The sequence below is a fragment of the Ursus maritimus genome, unplaced genomic scaffold (genome assembly GCF_017311325.1).
Source record: "Ursus maritimus isolate PB19 unplaced genomic scaffold, ASM1731132v1 scaffold_16, whole genome shotgun sequence".
In the NCBI taxonomy this organism is placed as follows: Eukaryota; Metazoa; Chordata; class Mammalia; order Carnivora; family Ursidae; genus Ursus; species Ursus maritimus.
In genome coordinates, this window is record NW_024424008.1 from 42645518 (window position 1) to 42653610 (window position 8093).

Below are 8093 nucleotides of genomic sequence, written 5' to 3' on the forward strand. Positions count from 1 at the left end.
TTATTTGAGGTCAGAGCAGTGGGGAGACAGAGGTGGACGGTGATAAATTCCAAAGACGTCTGAGATCGTTTCTTTCCCAGTCCAGATCATTCACTATCCCAAGTCCTATCAGTGCCACCTTTTAAGAACATCTGGTAAATATGTCCATGTCTTTAAAAATTTTTTGTAATCTTTCAAGTCTGTCCTCTGCTATTTCTCTAGTACAGGCCTGCATCCTCTTTCCCCGGCCTTCTAACCTCCATTCCTCTCCTCGGCCATGCTCCACATGGCAGCATAAATGATTTTTTCAAAGGCACAAGTCAGATCTTGTCCCTTGCCTGCTTAAAAGCCATTAATACTCCCCTCTCAGGATAAAAGCCAAAACCCTGACCTGATTTATATTGTTCGGTGTGCTGTAGCTTCTGCTCCCCTGTGCCGCCTTGCCCCCCACCCCTTATTTTCCTCCTCGTACTTGGCTCCGCAGCCATACCTCCTTGCTCCTTCTAATTCTGTGCACACATAGCTCCTTCTCTTTGGACTGCAGCCTCCCCTTGCTGTTCTCCCTCCCTTCCTCCCTCCTGCCCCCCAGACTCATCCATTCACATTCACCTGATCATTGTTTCCAAGAGAAGTCTTCTTCAACCTTCTAAGTCCCGGGGGAAGTGACCCTTCTGTTTCCTGTAACACTTGTGCCTCATTCTGTGGCTCGCCCATCCCCCCTCCCTTAACTACTTTAATTCCTGATAACCTTTATTTCCTAAAAGCATTGCCTCTTAGTGCAAACCATTTCCATTGATTTTGGTGGGAAAAAGTCATGATGTATGCCATCCTGGTCCAAGATAGCCACAGTCTTCACAGATAGAAAAGCAAGTCAGCTGAGCAATAAAAACAATTGGGAAACAAACACGTTGTAGAGGTGATAAACAGTATTTTGAAAGTAAACGCAGCATGTTCTTAAATACGGTGCAGTGAAGTTACTATGCTCAACTAAGGAAGAGAGGACTTGAGGCTGGTGGCTGGTGCGGGAGGGCCGTGAGGAAGTCCTCCCCCCACGATGGTGGAGAGGCAGGAAAATCGTGTTCAGACAGCAGGTCCTCTTAAGGAGTGATCTGCATTCACATTGAACTGAAACAGAGTTAACAGGGGAGTGGTCCCCAGCTCATAGGAACGGTGCACAGAGCGCAGAGAGGTTAGCAGAAAACACTCCCCGTCCTCCCACTCACTTGGCATCTGTACACAGAACACAGTGTTTTTGTTCATCCAGATATAATAGGCCATTCCAATTCTCCTGGATGAGACTTCCTGACTAAAAATCGTGGGGTCATGGACACTGGTGGGTGTATCTTTGCCCGAAGCTGTAATATCAAAGTACTGCTCTTTTTGTTTCTGATTGAAAAAGTTGTGACGCCAAATAAAGAAAAACCATCCCAAAAGTGGTGATTGCGGGAGCCCCTGTGGCCAAAAGGCTAGTCATTCTGTTAGGTGAGCGTGTGTCTGGGTGCTTTCCTTAGTTGTCCCTTCCCTCACCTGAGCACGAGCCGCAGGGAGACAGACGTCCTGTCTGTGGCTGAGTGCCCAGCAGAGCCTGATGCCTACAAGATAGATTCCTCTGAATATATTTCACACTCCCGTTGCACTGGTGATACTTTATTCCAAAGCTAATTATATTCATGCCCTCTTTTCTCATTTAGACCACAATATCCTTTAGTTCAGGAATTACGCCTACCTCATCTTTCTTAATCTTTGTACCCCCCGTAGGTTCTTGCCCAGAGTAGATGCCCTGTATATGGAATTAATTGCCTGAGTATTTTCTAGAAAAAGTAGGATTGTTTGAGAAGTCCGTGCAGAAAACAAGTTAACTTCTTAGCTAAATTATTCAAATAGTCAGAATGAAGAAGACTTTTATAGGAGATTTATAATTTGATGTGATTAAGGTCAAGGTACCTCAGTGAGTTAAAAAAAAATTATATGTTTGACTTCCCTCATTGAAATTGTGCTGAATTAATCTTGAGAGCACTTACTTCAAAATTTTTAAGTAGACATGTTCTATTTTTTCTTTTGTTTAGTTACTGCAGAAGACTCGTTTAAATCAACAGGAGAAATAGCATGTTATGGAATAGATTATTTGAAAATAAAGGCCAATCTTTTGTTTTTAAAGAAGGAAATTATTGTGTCATGCAGAATAAGATCGTTTTAAAAAAGGAAACTTAAAGAATTTTCTTTTCTGAAGACATACATGGATCCCAAGCGGAGTTTTTGTTCACAGGTTAATCACAGTTATTCCCTAAACCTGAAAGAAAACTATAAGAAAGTTTGATAATAGGAGTCTAGGGAGGGGGATAATTCAGAGAGACAGCTTTGATCGTCCTTAGGAAAGCAAAGGCATTGCTTCAAAAACAAAGGAATCAAATCTAGAAATTCAGGAAAGACTTTTCCCCCAAGGATTATTCTGGCAGCCTGTTGAAAAGAGGTTATAAAAGCAGTAAGTTCACAACCTGAACAATAAGTTAAGTAAATGTTAGGGAAGTATTCCCTTTCTTATTCTAAGACTAGCCATACCCTTAGCTTGCTTTTGCCAACAGAAATGCTGCTAAGCCTGGGCTGGCACTCAAATACAGTGTTTTACAAGACAAATTGTCTTGCATGTGGATGGGAAAGAGAGCTTAAAGGAAGCCCTCTAACTTAGGACATAAACAGTCATCTTTAGGAACATCAGGCTAGGACTCAGGGAGCAGCACTCATCCCATGCAAAAGTGGGGAGCCCTCCAGGGATTTTTATAGCATTGAGGAAAGAGTTGTCCCCTGATTTGTAGGTTTAATGGGATGCTATGCTTAGCTGTTCTGTTTTGTTTGGGGGTTTTTGTACCCTATAGTCTTTTCCCTAGAGAGATTGTACCACCCGCCCCAGCTTCGGAGCGTCTTCTCTCTCTCTCTCTCTTTTTTTTTTTTTTTTTTTAAGATTTTATTTATTTATTTGACAGAGACAGCCAGCGAGAGAGGGAACACAAGCAGGGGGAGTGGGAGAGGAAGAAGCAGGATCCTAGCGGAGGAGCCTGATGTGGGGCTCGATCCCAGAACGCCGGGATCACACTCTGAGCCGAAGGCAGACGCTTAAGGACTGCGCCACCCAGGCGCCCCCGGAGTATCTTCTCACTTAAATCTGCCACTCGGAACTGTAATGAAAATAATAGAATTATGTGGGCCATTGACTTCGTCTGAAGATAGGAAGCAGGTGGAAGAACTTCCTCAGGGTCCTGTTAATTTCTTCTGAGACCAGTGAGTTGGATAAGCTTCAGGAGTTGTGATTTTCACATAGGGAATTGATCATGTCTTTGCTAAAGTCCAATAGTAAGGCAAGAACAAACCCAATTTAAAATCCAGTGCCTTGAGTTATTTGATTACCTCTAGTAGTTTAGGGAAGTAGAGGTGCTTAAATGCTTTATGGACAAGGGGCGCTTGGGTGGCTCACTCAGTTAAGCATCTGCCTTTGGTTCAGGTCATGATCCCAAAGTCCTGGGATCAAGCCCCGAGTTGTGGGCTCCCTGCTTAGCAGGGAGTTTGCTTCTCCCTCTCCCTCTATGCGCACTCTCTCTCTCTCTAAAATAAATAAATAAAATCTTTTAAAAAATGCTTTATGGACGAGAAAAGCAGTAGGGAAGGGAGAATTAAGTTTTGAAATAAATGGTAATTTACTATTTTGAATGCCAGCAAATATTGCCAGAAAGTGTCTGTCAGCAGTTTTCGCATACAAATTTATTTTTAGAGAAATGCATGTTATAAATTAAAATCACCCAGTATAACAACAGTGACCCTGCATCCTACTTTACAGTAAATTTTGGGTAAAAAGCAGAGATTTTTGTATCTGTCGTGTTTTTTGTAATTGAAAGTTTAGAAATTAACAAGGGTTGATAAATGTGGTCCACAATGTCCATTCCTTTTACTTTTTTTGTAGTTACTTTTTTTTTTTTTTTAAGATTTTATTTATTTATTTGACAGAGAGAGACAGCCAGCGAGAGAGGGAACACAAGCAGGGGGGGTGGGAGAGAAAGAAGCAGGCTCGCAGCAGAGCAGGGAGCCCTATGCGGGGCTCGATCCCAGGACGCCAGGATCATGACAGACGCTTAACGACTGAGCCACCCAGGTGCCCCTTTTGTAGTTACTTTTTAAAAAAAAAGATTTATTTATTTTAGAGAGAGTGTGCATGGTGGGGCAGGGAAGAGAAGGGGCAGAGGGAGAGAGAGAGAGAGAGAGAATCTTAAGCAGACTCTGTGCTGAGCATGGAGCCTGACATGGGGCTTGATCTCCGGATCCTGAGATCATGACTTGAGCCAAAACCAAGAGTCAGACGCTTAACCGACTGAGCCACCCAGGCAGGCTCCTTTTGTTGTAGTTATTATTATGTAAATTTAGCAGATTGTTTTTTAAAAGTCCCTAACAGATTAAACAGTAAATGTTGCTCTGTGCCTTATCAAATATTTGAATTAATTGCTCAAATTCCTGTGTGACATCCATGCTTTACTCACCACAGGGTAGGGATGTAAACCATACTATGCGGATGGTGGTTATTGGGGATAGGTTGTACATTATTGCCTTGTTTGGGAAAACTAGTTGTCAGTATATATGTTAAGAGTATTAAAAATGTTTATGTTGGGGCCCATGGGTGGCTCAGTCAGTGAAGCATCCGACTCTTGATTTTGACTCAGGTCGTGATCTCAGGGTTCGGGGATCGAACCTCACGTTGGGCTCCGTGCTCAGCAGGGAATCTACTTCTCTCTCTCTCCCTCTAAAATAAACAAATAAAATCTTTTAAAAAGTTTGTGTTCCTTGACTCAGTAATCCACTTAAAAAAAAAAATCTATCCTGAAGACGGAAGTAGAAGAGTGGTAAAGATTTATGGACAAAGATATTCATAACAGCATTATCTGTAATAGCAAGATAAATATACATAGCTACACACACGTATTAAAAAAAGAAGCCTAATTACCCAAAAGGGAGTGGCTAAGTAAGTTAAAGTACATCTATTCAGTGAAGTATCTATAGCTGTTATAGATTGTGTTTATGAATTATTTAATGAGCAAAAATGTTCATTAGATAAAAAATGAATAAAGCAGGATTTAAAACCATATTGCATATATGTTTAGTCTAAGTTATGTACATATACACGTATGAAAAAGATTAGAAGGAAATGCATCAAAATATTGATACGTTATCTTTAGGTGGTAGAATTATGTTTACTTTTGTTCTGTGCTGAATGTGTAGGGGTTTTTTTGTCAATGAATATTTGTGGAGACTGTTAAGAATTTTTTACTTGTAACATATTCATTGTAGAATATATGAAGAAAACTTGAATATTTTATTTAAAATATCATCTGGTATGTTAACCACATTGGATGCTTTAAAAAAAAAAAGATTTTATTTATTTGTCAGAGAACACAAGCAGGGGGAGCTGCAGGCAGAGGGAGAAGCAGGCTCCCTGCTGAGCAAGGAGCCTGATGTGGGGCTTGATCCCAGGACCCTGGGATCATGACCTGAGCCAAAGGCAGACGCTCCACTGACTGAGCCACCTAGGTGTCCCTAAAAAAAATTTTTAAATGGGAAAAACACTGAAGTTTAAAACATGACATTGTAATTTAAATCAGAATTCGATTGCATCTGATATGATTTAGATCAGAATTCTGTTTTTAATTTTTGCATGAAAATATTTGGATGTTATGTACACTAGAACAGAGGTTAAACAGCCTTTGGCAAGTGGTGTGCCAAAAATGATGTGTGGTGGAGTGGGCGGTTGTGATCCTACCGTGGACCTTTTCTCTGCTGCCCACTGTTTCCAGATCAGGAGAGAGGATAAGAGGAGGATGGGTTAACAATTTCTGTGCAGAGGAAATGAAGGCTGTTGTCTCCCTTGCCAAGGTAAACTTCTGTAGGAAAGAAAAGTAAGGAAAGTAACATACATGTTAAGGCCACTGGCCTGTTTGTAAGAAGGTGATAGGAGCCTCATTCAGTTGCGGTAAACTTGGCCAAACACACGCAATTGTTCATTTGGTAGAGCAATGCAGGGGAAATAAGTAAATATTTACATTATATATAAATATAAATATAGTTGTTGTTTTCCAATAACTTCTTAGATCAATACAGTAATGCTAATATTAAATTTTGTTGTTTTTCGCTTTTTTTTTGTTTTGTTTTTGGACAAAGCTAGTACTTTTGGAAGCAACATAGCATTAAACAGTTTTCCAACAGTGCTAATGGATATATTCTGCTTTCTACGTCATCTCGCTTTCCTTGTGGGCAGCAGTGTTTATTTGTGAGATCAGACCTAAGGGACTATTGGTGGGGGTCAAATGTAATTTCAGGCCACCTGACTCCTGTTGCAATAGAATCCAGGTCCTTGTTCTCGTTATCACAGTTCTTTAACAAACGCATCGAGCTTTCCTTGGGTAAGTATAAACGAAGTCAATAAATATTTATGTTACGGTCCTAAGTTCTTTCCAGCCTCCAAAATCAACTGACAGCATGTTGCAAGGAACCTAATAGAAAGATAGAATTCATACAGGATGGTCCTGTGGGATCATTTAGGTAGCTATAATGAGCTGTGAAGTTTTAAAGGACAGCTAAAGTAACTCAGTGAATCGCGTGCTGGGGTTAAAGTTGACTCTGGTATTTGTTTCACTGCTTTTTAATAAATAAATAGTCGAGGAAAGATTTGGCAAAAGGAAGAACGCCCCTCCTTGTCCTCATTCTCTCAGGACAGCGGCTTCTGTTAACAAGTTATTTGAATGTTTGCTTTGCCTTGACCGCTTACCAGTGGTGTGTCAGTCCTTGCCCTTGAACCAAGTGAGAATTCAAATAAACCAAAAAAAAGTTGCACACAGCTGGTCTCTTCCGCCAATGAGTGATACCAGAATATCCTCTCCCACTTTTTAAAAGAGGTCGGCAAGAAGAAACTTAAAAGGCAGTCCGTGATCTGATGATCTGTGATCTAGATAAACTTGAGTTGGCAACTCGCAGAGTCAGAGTGCATGGCATAGAGAAGGGAGCAGATCCCGGGAGACATCATTCGATTTATAAATAAGAAGTATGCCTTGCTTTGTATTTCTGCCCAGTCTTATCAGTGGTTAGAATTAACCTTTGCATAAGTGAATATGTGCATAAAGTTCCCATTTCTAAAACGTCCTTCATGTAGCTCTTAAGTTATATTTTGTCGTATTCCATAGTCACGGATTCTGTGGCCAGCCCTGGCCACGTAGGAATGGGGGGGAGAATTTGCAGACATAATNTCTTTGGATCCCCAGCCTAGCAGGGTGCCTGGCATATAGTAGGCACTTATTATATATAATTTTTGCTGATGTTAAAAACATGTATATGAGTGAATAATCGAATGAAGGAATAAAAACATATAGCGAGAATATGCCGAAGTCGCGTGAGATGACAGGTTTCATGAAATACTACTCTCTAAGGTACTTTTGGGAATTCCATTATAGGAAGGTATTCCTTTCATTTTGAAAAATGTCTCTTCAGTGCCTGTTTTCGGCTAGCTATTAGAATTTACGGTGTTCAATATGAGAGCATTCTTGCTTTCAAGGAGGACATAGTTACGTAACCAGGTGCACTGCAGAACAGAGTGATGAGTGCAGTGGCAGACGTGTGTCTAAGGCATGGAGGCAGCACAGAGGAGGGATGGACCATATCTGGAGGGTGGCATGGACTTTGTTAATTTCAGTCATTTTATTTATCATGCGTATTGTCCAGTCCCACTAGAATAGAAGGGATACGTTTTTGCCTGTGTCACTTATTCCTATTTATATATTTTTAAATTGCTCTGTCCATAGCTTCTAGAATAGTACCTGGCATGTAGTAAGCATTCCATAAGCATAATTGCATGAATGAATGATTTTCGATAGATATTGCTAAATTCCCCCCAAAAAAATTTGCTGAATATATTTCCACCAATAGTAGATGATAGCGATTTTTACCCACGTCCTTTACCAGTGCTGGGTTTTGTGAAGCTCTCTTTAGATTTAGCCAAATGTGCTGCACTGTCTCTACATTCAAGAAACGCAAGAATGAGCGAGCCTCCCCTTGACTGCTACATGTCTCCAGCAATTCGCCCTATA